Raw genomic sequence first — 15,018 nt, forward strand, 5'->3', positions numbered from 1 at the left:
AGTGATTGGAAATTCTCTTGTTATGAGAAAGTTTTGTTGAACAAAAAGGGATTCTGCTGGCTAGGGTTGGGAAGGACTAAGAAATTGCGCGACCGTAGCGTCGCCAGCAACGAACATTGGGGTCGTCGATTGAGGAACTACGATGCCTGCCACCTCCGCTGCTGCATCCCTGCATTGGACTTGTGAATAAGGGGGTGACCAAATTGGACAATGAACAATGTGCCTGGGCCCCGAAAACGTAATGCTGTGTGTTGATAATGATAATTGTTATTTTTGCAACCGCTGCTGTAGGACTTTGGTATTTCGAAGAAATCTATCCTCTGAAACCTTTACTACCGACCGAGATTGTACCAACTGCTTTGACTCCCTCTGTACACCTTCACACTCTGTCCCCTAGAGACTCCCAACATAGACAAAAGTATCATAATAACACTCTGATGATAGTAATGAATGCTACTCATGCCATTTTTAATAAGAGTAATTGTTGGATTTGTACTCATTTACCGGAACATGGGAACAAGGGACTGGGATGGTATATACATCCTCTACCTTTAACGACTGCTTGCTATGCCTCTCTTAGAGCACTATTCTTTAGCCGATGGAATGATAGCATCTCAGGGAACTTTGATGGAACTAATCTGAATGAATTTGAGAAACGTGAATTGACTCCCCTGGGATGCTCGCTTTTCGCAAATAGGAGTAAACCTAACGTTGCTTCTATTAGGCCGTCTGATAAACTATCTCTTCCTTTTCAAACTCTAATTTCCTTTAAAATGGCTCTGATAGGCAATAAGGACGCTGTACCTCCTTCTTATTCTATAAATCATAGTCCTGACTCGGTTCCCTTCTGTGTACAGAGAAATGGCACTAGGCCAATGGGAGATTTTGAAGGTTGTAAAAACATTGTAAATTTGACTAGGGAAAACAGGCCTCTGTACGTGGGGGGCTGTTTATTTTGTTTGTGGTAGTTTAGCATTTCCCTGGTTGCCCAAGGATTGGCAGGGAACCTGTTATTTAGGAATATTGTTACCCGGGGTATTTGTAGCTAGTACATCGGAGGTTTCTAAGGCTCGCCCACGGCGAGACGAGAACGGAGATACCCCTGGGCAAGTATTGGGAGACATAGCGAAATCAGTTGTGCCCTTTTGGGGACAAATAACAAACTCAGAGAACATTAGGGGATTAGCAAGGGTACTGGAGAGAACGATCAACTGGACCACGGACATACTCTACGATATGACCTTAGAGCAAAAAGCAATAAGATTGGTAGCACTCCAAAATCGGATGGCATTAGATGTCATCTTGGCAGAACAAGGTGGAGTATGCAAATTAGTGGGGTCTGCTTGTTGTGTTTTCGTACCAGACTCCTCGCCAACAATTTTTAAAGCAATACAGAACTTGCATACTCATAGTTCTGAAGTACATATCCCTGTAGGAAATTGGAATCTTAGCACTTGGTTCTGGGATTCTCTACGATCTTGGGGTTGGAAAGTGCTTTCTGTTATTCTGGTTATTTTAGGGATCCTGCTATTCCTTTGTTGCTGTTTTCAATGCCTCCCAATTATATGTGGAATGCTAGGGGGATGCTGTGCCCAAGCAGTGAGCACAATAGGGCATAAAATATATGCCCCAGATACAGCATCTAAAGAATTCATGTTGCAAGAGGTTTTCATGAACGACCTAATGGCTATAGACATTGCTGACAATGATGCGGAATCTATGGATGATAACACATGGAGTTATTTTCAAAAGTATTAGGAATGATGTTAGCACTTGGCATAGGCCAAAAGGAGGGTCTGTTGGAATCGAAATAATATTATACCTCCTATTCCATTGTTTGAATGTGTGTTGGCCTACGCCAAGTTGTCTAAAACATTGTGTAAATAGATTCCGCGGCAAGGTCTTGACCTTAATGTACTGTGTAAATCGCCATCTTGGATTTAGCCACCATTTTAGGTTCTCTTGTAATGTGGAAGTCACCCTGAACATCAAAATGGAGGCCGAATGACATTTCGAGTGGGATTCTGGCCGTTGTGACCTCCGCACACATGAATAAATAATATGCCTGCAGGCCACTTGTTGGGGTCGCGAACTGAGACCTTGTCCTATCCCTGACCTATGTGTAAATGAACAACTGTATCAGCGGAACTGATCAAAATGCATACATTATGGGATTGACCTGGCAAGGAACCCTAGGCCTGGTCCTGAGAATGGTTAACCCGCGAGGGGGTTGGCCAAAGCAGGATAAAAAGTATAAAAACACGAATATCCCAATGTACGGTCTCTCACACTAACGCAGTGAACTCTCGTTGAAGTTTGTTCTGTTACTCTGAGAGCCGAATAGCTATCCGTTTGTCAATTGACTTTTTGGTAACTGTTGCAGCTTTTAAATAAAGCACTTTGTATGTTCTTTGTAACCTGTGTTGGTGTGTTTCCTTTGGGCTTCCCGGCCTCATATCAATTTCTTTGTTTTCACAGTACTAGGGCTCCTGAGGTTATGCTCAGGTGTTTCCCTTTCCCAGCAAACCGCATCTCTATCAGCCCCTGCTCCCTGTTGCCATGCAAGAGCCTGAGCTTTTTGTTCCTCAATCAAGGCCTTACTAGACTCTATCAGTCTCTCCTGCATGGCTACCGGTCGCTGGAGCTTATCATTGTGCTGACGGAGAGCCTCATTTTCTCTCTGTGCCTCCTGGTTTGTCTTGGAGTACTTGGCCAGTCTTTGCTGCAAGAGGTTACCTCCTGAGTCCCATCCCTACTGGCCTGCTCCTTTCTTGACAAAGCATCTTCCACCGTCCTGGTGTGCTCAAACAAGTTTTGATGCTCTTTATAGAGGTCACCCAGTCCCTGGAGGGCCAGGTGATTTTCTTCCAGCTTCCCTTTTAAGTTACAGACTTCCTGGCCTAAGGTATCCCTTTCCTGAGCAAGAACCTGCCTCTGCGCCGCCAGGTCGTCCCTCTGTCTTTGAAGGGCACCAGTTTTCTTGCGCTCTTCCTCAAATTCTGCCTGGGTGTCCAGGTCTTTCAGAAATAATGTATTGCTCTCTGCCTTCACTCTATCTAGGTGGCTTTGCAGGGTGACTACCTGCTCTGTGCATGTCCTATTGAAATCCAGTTGTTGCTCCAGCTTTTTTTGGCTCTGCAGTAGGGAGTCCAAACCTTCTTTATACTGCTTCTGCAAGGCCAGAATTTTGGTATTCTGGTCTGCCTTTTCCTGTTGCAGGATACCTATGTCCTCTTTTATTTTAATTAGATACTGCCTACTTTCGTTTTCTGACTCCTGGCTCCTCTGCAGCCTCTTCTCAGAAGAGTCCAGATCAGATTGGGCCTTCTCTAATGCCAACAGTTGCCTACTTGCCAGATCTTGGCCTTCAGCACATTTGTCCTGTATGGCTCCCATAGATAAATATAAATATGCAGCTACCCTGGCAATCTTGTTGTGCTCATCCTTGGCCTTAGGGGCCATATATAGTTCACTCAGGGCCACATGTAAGGTACCCTGATCTCTCCAGATATCTAGCCCAGTTGCAGTGACCTGTTGGGTGATCGCCTGCAACCACGCATTCTGGTCTTACTCAGTCCACTCACCTCTCACAAATAGCTTATGTAAAAGGTGTTCTCTAGCTATCTTGATGTCTACCAATGTCGCCATTCTGGAAATTGATTTCCTTCCTGTTGATTTCCTTCCTGACTTACAGAAGTGTATTATTTCATTTTGCAAAACAGACCGTTTCCTGAGACCGTTCCTTTTTTAGGGGTGCTTTTACAGCGTAACACAGCGCGGTAGCCCAACAGGATTTATGTATCCTATTAGATAGCACACTGTATTAAACTGCACAAGTGGTAGGTCGAACCCAGAAGTCCCGCTACGAGCCCCCAATTTGTCAGTGACTTCAATCCAGCACTCCAACTAAGTCAATGCTTAGTATGGGATGCCCAATGGTAGTATTTATTTCAAAGTTCTTTAAATCTGGATGATGAACCCTTATATAACGCCCCTCTCTTTGAATCTCCCTGACCTCACTGAGCCAAGAAGTAGGTTTGTTTTGCAAATTAAAAGGTTTATTGGAAGGATTGAACAATATATATATCACACTTTTATGAATAGGAGTAATATCTGAATAGCACACTTATGAATATGAACGTGATCAGCAATGGGTAATATTACAATATCAACAATCTCTTTAATCAGTTATGAGTAGGAATAGAAAGGATAAGGTAGCAGAGAATACTTTATATGATTCAAGGAAATGCAATGATGGAAAAGAATGCAACTCAGAAATAAACTTGATATGATTTCAATCAAAAGGGAATATGATCACTTTTTCCCCTGTTATTACTCACCGCCCCCCCCCCCCCCACTATGCAATATGAAGAGATGGAAATGAGGACACACAGGTTTCAAGAATACAATCAATAATGCAGTTCAATTCCAGATCCCCACAGCAAGCTTAGAGAAAACAGGTATGATTTTAAAACAGGCAAAAATACTTTTGAATGTGATTGGCAATGAAAGGGAAAACTGCTAAAATCATTTTAATTCACTAAAGGAGATTCAGGATAAGTGAGAGTTACTTTGGATTGGTTCAGGTCAACACTAGCAATGATTATGAATGATTATCAGATGAAAACGAAATTCAGCAGTTGAAAACAAGAAACAGCTATTTTGACATGTGGTGAAATGGAGCTAACTTGCAATTCGTGGCAATTTTTCTGCGTGCGGGAAACGCGATTACAGCAAAACTATAAGGAATTGGAATGTCATTTTCGGTTCTAGGACGTGTGGTTCAAAAGTTACAGAGGTTTTTGTGAAGGTAGATTTTTCAGAAATAAAGTCAAGATTCAAAATGACAGATTGCGCTTTACAGATTAGGAATCAATATGGATTTATACTAAGGGCTATGAAACTATAAGATTCCCAACGGGACAACCACCAGAAACAGGGCGCCTTCCGCTCTGATTGTTGTGCGTCAAGACACTTGAACAAATATCCGCGCATAGATGATTATCGCTACAATTTATCAAGAATTATGTGGAGGAGAGGAGAATTTAGGATAGACAAAAGAGGTTCTATAATGCAGTTCTGGGCAGATTGAAATGGATGGAATGGGATTACTTAAACTAAGAGGATTGGTTATGTACAGTTCTAGACTAGATACTCACTCCTATGGCTTGGGAATGGAGAAGCCCTGTCAAAGATCTGGTCAAGTGTTTGGCTGGGGTTCTCTCTCGCCACTGGACAGGTCTCAGGCCCTGGGTTATGCTCTCCGCACAGCACTCTGGTCTGCGCGTCCCCTTGGACTGGATCTGACAGGTTCTGGATACAGCTCTGCTCTCTGGGTCTGGATCTGGGTTCTAGCACAAGGTTCTTAGCTAGAAGCAGAACAGCTCAGCCAGGCTGTTGGATTTTGGGGTGCCCCTTGGAGGTTTAGGGGTTAGAATCAGGTTGCAAAGGATTCTGAGGCCTCTGATAAAGGTTCAGCTTGTGGTTTAGCCCTCTCTGCTTCAAGGTTCTAGAGTTTGGTTCCAGAGCTTGGTTCTTGAGTCTGGTTTCTGGATCTATGTCTGGATCATCCTGCAGGGTGCTTCGCCAAGAAATCAGTTAAGAAGTGGAATGTGTGTGTCCTATATGTCCTCAGCAGTCCCTATTTATGTATTTCCAAAGTGGTTGGGGAGGCTGATTCTCTATGCCCAACCCTCTAAAGTTCTGATAGGTCAGAGGATTCCCTGTCCCCTGATTGGGGAAAGGAGCAGCGTGTCATCATGTGTCATGTTTATGGCTTACGGGAAAGACCCTCCCCTTTTCTCTTTACAGTATATCTTATTTTCATAAAAAACATATTTACAAGGTGCACCACTTGTTAATACGAGATAAATTACATGACAGATTAACTAAGGTACATTTCTGTTCAACTCTCATCTTCCTAAGAGCTTTGGTTCAGAAATGACCACTTTTTGCACTTTTGGTGGGTTTCTCAATATTATTTCTGCACCAATTTTTAGACATGCATGCACACCCCATCTGAGCACAATTCTCTAATTTCTTATGTTCATAGCATAAACACAGTAGCTACAATATGAATAATTCTTTGGTTTGGTCTCAGAACATCGCACGGAATCCAGCTTAGTCTTAAACTGTGAGCAAATTTTTCATTTTAACAATCTCAAAGTTTCACATTTTTGGCAGTTCAGTGCAATTTGTTATAAGCATTTTTCTAAACATATATTTAATGTGCTTTCTGAATCCACACAATGGTTTGTCTTCGCCTCCACGGTCTGGGCTGACTCAGAGGTCACATGTCTCTCCTTCCTGGCAGCAGTTTGTTGTCAGTCACACCCGAATTAGCATTTTCTATTCAGCCCAAGGATTCCTTTGTCTGCACTGAGAGCAACAGGCCAGGGTGCCACTCCCAGTTCCTTTTGACGCCAACCTGTCAATCTCTTAGCCAAGAGCAGGGGGAAGTCTCCTTTGTCCAGGGAGAAGGTGTGGAATTCATTTGAACACAGTGTGGGAAACTTTTTACTCTGAAACCCAATGTCCAAACACTGTCTTATCTTATAATATAACTCACATTTTTAATACATACATTAAACAATTTCTTGCTTCAAGCCTTTTCAGAATATAGTTTTAAATTGTATCCACCTCTTAGGTTTCTGATAGCAAGTCTTTCTTTAGCATAGTTTGGGCTCAATGACCAACTTTACACAAAATGGTTTTAAAACGCCGACTTCTGGTAGAGGTGAGTAGCGGTATTACACCCATTTTTGACAGGTTTCTTCCAGCAAGCAATCCTCAAAAGTATACTTTGTCCAGATATAGATACACTTCTGTGGACCTTATATTTATGTAGATTCTTGTGGGAGAATGATGTTGACCACCCAACAAGGAGGTTGGATCTTTTTGGGTGGTTTGTGAGCCATGATTTTTGAAAATTTGACACCAAATAAAAACAGATTTTTGAAACCAGCCCTGTTTCTTTTGCAATGATTTTGCTCTGTGAGCAGCCAAATGATGGGTTTTGGCAGTGGTCTCCTGTGTTACCACTGACATAGGAAAAAGTAGATGGTGGCCTATTTTTCAGGTTTTCACTGTGCACTTTCTGGTGATTTCTGGAGAGCAGCATGCTTTCCGGCGGCCATTATGATGTTTCTGCTGCCAGCAATGCACAGTGATGTTGCAGGGCTTGGATTAGTGGGTTAAGACATCACACATACCCCTACGAGTTACTAGACGTGTTCGAGTTCGCTCCCTGTGTATCGTGCATTCTATCTTCCTTCACTCCTGGAACCTCCCCTCCTATTCCTTACCTTTTGTTATCCTCCTTCCTGGATTCATCGCCATTGTTCCTGGATATTTGAACACTACTGGCTTGGCAGCCGGCTTCCACGCTGGAACCCGAGGACTCACGTTCCAGCTTATACAAGTCACGGTCGGTGAAAAAGAAAGAAGCCACGTCCTGGAAGAACGCCAACAAGGATAAAAAGGTGAGAAAGAAGGGAGCTTCTGACACCTGGCTGATCTATCACTGAAGAATGTATTCTTTTTTTTCGGTCTACCATCTATCATTGTTACAGACATGGGTTCACAGTTTACCTTCCACTTCTGGAAAGCCCTAACTCATCTTTCTGCATCAATAACCGAAACTCCAGTGTGTACCATCCGCAAACCGATGAAAAGACTGAGAGGTTGAATGCGACCCTGGAGCAATACCTGTGTTGTTTGTGTCTATAACATCAGGAGACTTGGTTGTCTGTCTTGTGCTCTGCAGAATTTACCTATAATAACTAATTGCATTCATCTACCGGTACATTCCCCTGCTATGCCCTGTATGGTCAGCACCCTAGGTCCATTCTGATGGACCCATCTTTGCCCATGAACAACCCGGCAGCTGGCTCCTGCATTCGTGACCTGGCTTAGCTGCATGACGCCATTAAACAACACCTCAAGAGTGCTCGAGACCGAGCAAAAAAGTTAGTGGATGCTTGTCACTCTCCTGCACCGGTGTACCAGGTCGGGATGCAAGCCTGGTAATCTACCAAGAACCTCAAGATTTCTGGGCAGGAAGTCTTTGTCACCCTGCTATATTGCTGTGCGTCTAGATCTCCACTCACATTGGCAGGTGCCTCCGGTCTTTCATGTCTCTCTACTCAAACGTTGCTTACCGGGTACTCATTTGCATCTCCGCCCAGCACCCCTCACAGTGCATGGTTCAGAGGAGTATGAGGTAAGCAGTGTTTTGGATGTGAAGCTGCGTAAAGGCATCCGTTACTATCTAGTCGATTGGGAAGCCTATGGCCCCAGGATAGGACGTGGGAACCAGTGGAGAACATACATGCCCCGTTGTTGTTGTCTCAATTCCATGCCTCTAAGGGTGTGTCGATGCCTTTGGGGGAGGATACTGTCACAGCCTCACCGCTTTTCGGACACACTATGCCTACAGTTTCATCTCGTTGGAAGAAAACTGCCCGTTTTTACCAAAATAGCATCTCCCCGTTTCTCCAACACTGGAGGTTGCCTTGGCAACGCTGGGGATGCAACATTCAGAGGCTGTGTTCTTTTTCCACGCATACTGCTATCAAAAGAACAGCATGAACATTCAATCATCTGATCAGCCCTGATGTTGCGATCCGCCCCTTCCCTGTCCTGTAAAACTCAGCTCAGCACCAGTTCCGGTGCTTCTGATCGAAGTTACGATTCCCAGTTGTCTGACCATTGACCCTTGCTCTGTTGCCGTGCCACAGACTCCCCTCTTTATATAGTCCTGCTTTCCTATTGATTACTCAGTAATGACCCAGACTGTTTCAACTATCTGCCTCTGTCTACCGTTTGTACCTCTGCTGTCTGCCTGCTGCCGAACTCTTGCTACCTGATCTCAGACTTCTTCAGCCTCTCCCTGTACTTCTATTGCTCCCCCTGCTGCCGACTCTCTGCATTGTAATACGGACTGGTATTTCCTTACGAGCTGGACTTTTACTACCTGCACGCTGCCAACTCATTTTGAACAAGGACTGCAATCGGATATCCCTCCTGCGTTCACGCGAACGTTCCATGCACTGAACCAGAGACGCTCTGCAGAATATCCAAGTGCACCACCCCGGCCGTTAGTGAGTCCTCGTGCCGCCTGGGTTTTTTCAGGTTGCACTAACTCTCCCTTGCCTGGCTTTTCATTTTCGTTGCTTTCTGTTTGTATTTATGTCGACAGTTTCTCCTAATCCTCCAGCCTGATTCCCTCCTTACTGCACACCGCGGCTACAGGTAAGAGTCCCAATCCTCTGATACTTTATTGCTCTGAATCAGTTTTAGTTATTTACCTTATTTCAATTGCTTCAGTCCATAGAGAGGTCTGTCCTAGAAGAAATTGCCTACGACAACCCAAGACCTTCAGTGAGCCTGTGCCCATAGACAGAGAGTTCAGAAACCCCTTGCTCATTTACTGCTTTGGTCGTAATTCAGTATTCCTTCCTAAAACCTGTCTTTTTCTTGCAGCTGGTGCACGCCTGATGGTGTTGGTCATTTCTTCTTGCTCTTTCAGTTTTTATTTGCATTACGATTAATAGAGGGGTGCTTTAATAGAAAGGTCTCCCTCTTTTTGAGGAGACCTAGACCTCCTGGTTTAGGTTTGATTATCCAGGGACTTCTGCTACTGCTGAGTTCCACACCGTCCATCGACATTCCACTGGTGAGTCATAACACTGGTACAAATAATTAGCAATTAAGTAGATATAAGACGTGTAATGCTTAACAGTTAACCTACTGCCGTCACAAGAAAGTTGGACCCAAATATGGGTAAAGGAGGATTATTTAAGGGCTGGTGCAAGATGGTGGACCATCATGTAATGCGTTTTGGGACCTGTGGGATCATTGCATATGTGGTTAATATTTTTTGTTTCCTGCTGCTGTTGAAATATAGAAAAGAGTAAATTGCATAATAGGAAGCCTCTGTGCCTTGACATAGAATGCTCCTCTGCATAGAAACTGCAGAGTGGAAAGGCTCGAGATTAGGATCAGTGTGTGACCAACTGAAGCCTGTAAACATTCACCAACCAGATCTCTCATACCCATCTCCTTTCACATCTGACCCAATGAGCCCTTCCCTACCGCCAACTGCCTAAATCGACCCTTGACTACAAGGCTCGCCTCGGTGTGACTGGCCCCCTTCTGCTGTAATCCTGTCATTCCAGTCTGACCACACACAAGTGAATGGAAGCCACTCCTTTCACAAACGCACCTTAATAAAGAATAAAGACGGATTACTGGAAGAGGCACTTTGGTATGACGCTGTATGCTGTTACAACATGTACTCGCACAACAAAAAACTCAACTTTAGTGCCATACATCAACATTGAAGTTGACACCTTTCGGGAATAGTGCTGAAATAATTTAATGGAAGAGTGAAAAGGTGCCCGCTCAGCCGTTGCAGCTGTATGATTTCCTGGTAGGCTTTTGCTAGGGGGAAATGAAAACATCTAATTACATTTCTCAATTATATTGATGACTGTGGGAAAATAAACTGAGCAGTCGATTTTCCTTTCAATGTAAATCATCCATATATCGATGATGTGGTGGTGACGTGCTTACGTGGTTTAATCAAATCCAATATACCGTACTTCTCAAATGTGATTCTGCGGCAAAATAAAATGTTCCCATCCTTTATTTTACTAGATATGCAGACAATCAGCCCTCCCCGTTTTTTTCCAAACGCCAAACTATATGGAATATATACGATCCTGCAATGGGGCTTTTCTCCAGTCAGAGGGAGGCATGCGACAAATGTTAAAATAGAATGTACTAAAAGGTTGCCCTGGTGACAAGCCTTATAGAAAATGGCCGTTCTAACTGGGAGACGAATGGATTGCTGGTGGGTGTGTGGAAACTACCACGTCGAGTTTTAGTAGCACAGCAGGGGGGCTTTCCTTTAATACTGTAGCAACTCTACGGTAAGAATGCCGTCTCATTCGGCGCGCGCATTAGGTCACCGTAATCCGTGGCTCATTCACAGACTCCGTAACACGAGCGCTGCTGAGTCATGCTTATCCGTGTGATTTTCTCAGCCCGGCCCAGTGGCTTTGCCTAACCCCGCCTCCCCTTCTATATCTACGGTACCTGCCGGCAGCCGCGCTTCACCACGCGCTGGCAGCGTTCACAGAAGCCTGGCACACCTCCCGGGCGAGTGACCCGCGAAAGAACTCTGTACGGTGCCGTGCCCCACACAGACAACAGCCAAGGTCCCTTCCCCCGGCCGCTGCTGCTGCACGGTAAGTGGAACTACAGAAACTGGCCGGCGCGGTGCTCTGAGTGCTCTGACAGAACAAGCGTGGCATTCCTCCTCTGCGGGCTCTGGAGTATTCCAAGAGGTGGCAAAGCGTCCCGTTTGTTTCTGGGCGTTCCTCAGCTATGCAGTCTTCATCTCGCAGTGGGCTATTTTGAGTTCTGCACTGTACTGAGGATATGACCCCCTTACCCGCCTGCGCTGGATGAGACAAGCGACGCTTGCTCCATTCTGTTCAGAGGGGTGTCCAGTCCTGGTTTTGTATCTTACCTCCATCTATTCCAAAGCCGGTGGTGGTGCGTGGCTTGAAAGTTGCATGCAAGTATTGGAATCTCTGTAGAACAGATGCGAATGTTTTTAGGGGTTCACGTGTGTACATCTCTGGGGTCTCAAGATCGAACCCTGGAAGTCGTACTCGCGAATAACTTCAATGTTACACAGCAGAATAACCTCGAGGATGATCTTTTCGCCGGAGCGTACGCTGGTTGCAGAGACCTTGTGAGGCAGGATGAGGGGGTAAGTGTGCGGGAGGGGCAGGGAACGGGCCTGTTCCCTCTAGTGTCGGCTCTTAGGGCCCTGTGTTTGGCATGCACCCTGCCTTCGCTTGCCTGGTGTTCGGGTGGCTAGTTTGGGTCTACGCTTTCCGGGCCGCACGGCGACCAGGATAGGCGAGAATGAGAAACGCGGTAGTACACCGCAGCGAAGAAAAACGGGCCTTTGTAATTACTCTATGAAAAGTTTGAAGCTGCGTGAGGCCGAACGGAGCGTCTTATCCCAGCACACCGCGGGGCGCAGCAGAGACACGACGAGGGATACACGGGTAATGTTCAACAGAACACTTATTGCCGCTTCATACAAGTAAAAGTTGCTCTTTTGTGCCGGGTTGGGGCTGGCACTGATTGGAGGACTGTGTGGCAAATAATGGGAAGCTGCCGAGAGTACAGAGTGGACAGTAATGCAATCCAACAGAAGAACACGCCAGTGATGTACGGAATTTGCGAATCACCGAATGGCAATGCAAGTACCGCCTCCCAGCATGCCAGCTGGTGCATTGTACCGCCTCCCAGCATGCCAGCTGCTGCATCGTAACAATGCCAACCTCGCGCTTCAGACTGTCCTTTCATAATGTATTTTGCTTTGGTGTTTTCTAAAGCGTCACGAGCGAACGAGACACGTCAGTGCGCTGAGCCCATCGCCTTTTTTCTTGAAATCCACTACAAAGCAGTTTCTCCGCCTTTGAGTACATCTTATTAATAATAATTTAGCATTTCTATAGTGCTATGAACCCTCAGGTATCTGAGCGCTGCTTATAATTACCCACGTGTGTGGTGCTCGTTTATCGACCTTGGAAGGATGAAAGGCTGAGTTTGGCCCCTGCCGGGATTCGAACCTGCGTCAGCAGGCTCTGCACATATGTCAAAGTGAGCGGTAATACCCATCGCTGTGAATTTAAGTAAACTCTGTGTCGCAGATTAAATTCTAGCTCCCATGCATTCATTTTTTCGATGCCAGGAGAAGGAAACTCTCTATTCTTATTCTTACTTCAATGTTACACAGGAGAATAACCTCAAGGGGGATCTTTTCACCTGAGGGTACGCAGGTTGCAGAGACCTCCTGCGCAAGTGGGAATGTCCTCAGGCTGGCACCTACGTGATGCTCTGTAGGACCAAGGCAGCACTGCTCCAACCCGCTCTTCCCCACTGGAAGAAAGTGCGTGTTCTGTGCATCAGTTTCCCAATTGCAGGGTCGTGTACGAGAGTGGGGGTTGGGAATTCTGGTCAATTGTGGAGTAAACCTGGCTTGCACCATTTTTCAATTTTCCATATCCTGCAAAAATGCAACTATGAAGTTAGGCTAAGGTATATAGAGGGGGCTGGAGGGTGGAAGGGGGGGTGTGGGGGACCCTTCCTATATTTTGTAGTAAAAATTATAAAAATCGGCAAAAACAAATTCTGAAAAAGTGTGTTTTGGCAAAAAATAGTCAGGGCCAGGGCCGCCTCAGTGTATCTCCACTCTCGGCCTTAGCAATGGAGGGATAAGTCTGGTAACGCTTTGGCCTGTTGTTGGATGTGCAGCCAGTGTTTTGATTGGATGAACAGAGGCGTCTGTCTGGCTGACAGGATGAAATGGACTGGAAAGGTAGCCCGGCGCGGTCTGGGTCACTGCTTTGAGCACTAAGCAGTGGGCTTTGATGTCTGAGCATTGTTTGTTCGGCAGGCATTGTTTCCACCATGATCAGGGGAGGGGTGGGGGGTGTTGCTAGGTCTGGAAAAGATCTGGGGCTAGGCCAATGTCAGGACTGTTGGTACTCGGGGCTAGCTAGCCTTTTGGTGGTAGCTCCTGAGCTTTTATCTGGGGCTATAGCCCCGCCCTAGCAACGCCCCTGGCTGGGGTGGTGTGGCCGCTCTGCCTCATAGAGATGTGGCAACTTGCAGAGTCACGGGTTCTGGAATGTCTTGCTAGGGAGACCAGGTGCACGCTGATGCTGCTCCAGTAGTCCAGGGTGGGCAACGCACTAGGTGGGAAGCAGCATGGTGACCTTCCTAGAGATCATGGGCAGGTGGGAGAAAACACTCTCCTCTTAACAATCCTGTGTGATTTGATGAGATGAATTGAGGCTGGCAGGGATGAAGAAGACTGGACCCTGTCAATCACCTACTTAGGAAAATAGCAATTTATTAGATTTGGTGATTGTGCTTGTGAAGCCATTGACGGATTTCTTCATGCTATTGTTTCGTTTGTTTTTGAAATTTATGACAAATTAGTATGTGGTCAGGAAACTGATAAAGAGGAACTTGGACTATGTTACATGCAAATGCCCATCTCAAGGCTTGCACAATACTTCCCCTCCCTCTGTTGATTTTTCCTCTGTGACCAGTGACACTATGCAACTTTGTTTACTTCCGAACTTGTTGAAATGGTGGCGCAACTGCCACCTGTCTACGCACCAAAGCGCTACATAAGATTGAGAAATGGCACATGGGTTCCAGAAGGCTTACAATGGATCCTCAGATTGTGAGAATTATGCCTCTGCTATTCATATCAAATTGGCACCAGTTTTATTTTTCTAATGTAATTCGTGTTACATTAAACATTCTTTTCTTTTCTACAGACCCTAAAAGTTCCATTGTTGAGGGACAGCTACTCAATGTTTCAAGAAAAATGCCAGAAATTTGTTTTTCTGACAAAATATCCACTTTTCAAGAGAATATTTGTTCCTCAGGGTTGCCGCTGGACACTTGGGCTCATTACAAGTTTGCCAGTAATTCAGAGATATTGCTGAGGAGTATTGCTAAACTCATTTACTGTTACTGACGGCGAATTTTCAGCAGGATAACCAGTATTAACGAGCAAGCAGTTGGGCAGAACAGAATTACCCCTAGTGGAATTACCACATGCCGTAATCCTGCAGAAATTCCCATGGAGTCCTACAGACGCCAGAAATGGGGATTTGCACTGCTCTTTCAGCACTTGTAATTCTGTGCTAAACTGTGACTGAGTTTGGCAGGCATTCAGCTGATTTGCAACCACATTGTGACCAAATTCCTAATGAGGACCATTGTCTTGTGAAATTCCTGTGCCCTAGTCTGACCCTGCACTTCATTAGTTAAACGGATTTGCATTATTAATGCGCTTAACCTAGCCTTCTTTTTTTATTTAGAAAGTCCATAATTTTAAAATAAAAGGTCATTTTGATGCTTTTGCCCCATTTTCATTTAAAAAATAGCTAATCGGCATCAAGAACAGTTTTT

At 45.3% G+C, this 15,018-nt stretch overlaps 1 protein-coding gene across 3 annotated transcripts in view; it reads left to right on the forward strand.

Annotated features, from left to right (window-relative positions):
• The window catches only part of OSGIN1 (oxidative stress induced growth inhibitor 1), an 889,419-nt gene that overhangs the window by 812,894 nt on the left and 61,507 nt on the right, over window positions 1–15,018 (forward strand). Inside the window, exon 1 of one of the 3 annotated variants that reach the window (XM_069604775.1) lies at window positions 11,117–11,252. The exons of 1 other annotated variant lie outside the window; for it this stretch is intronic. The gene's annotated coding sequence lies outside the window, so the exon portion shown is untranslated. Of the gene's footprint in view, window positions 1–11,116; window positions 11,253–11,658; window positions 11,783–15,018 lie in introns of those variants that run through there. One more of the 3 variants, XM_069604777.1, reaches the window with a different exon arrangement.

Source organism: Ambystoma mexicanum, chromosome 1p (assembly GCF_040938575.1).
Source record: "Ambystoma mexicanum isolate Mex_15411 chromosome 1p, UKY_AmexF1_1, whole genome shotgun sequence".
Classification (NCBI taxonomy): domain Eukaryota; kingdom Metazoa; phylum Chordata; class Amphibia; order Caudata; family Ambystomatidae; genus Ambystoma; species Ambystoma mexicanum.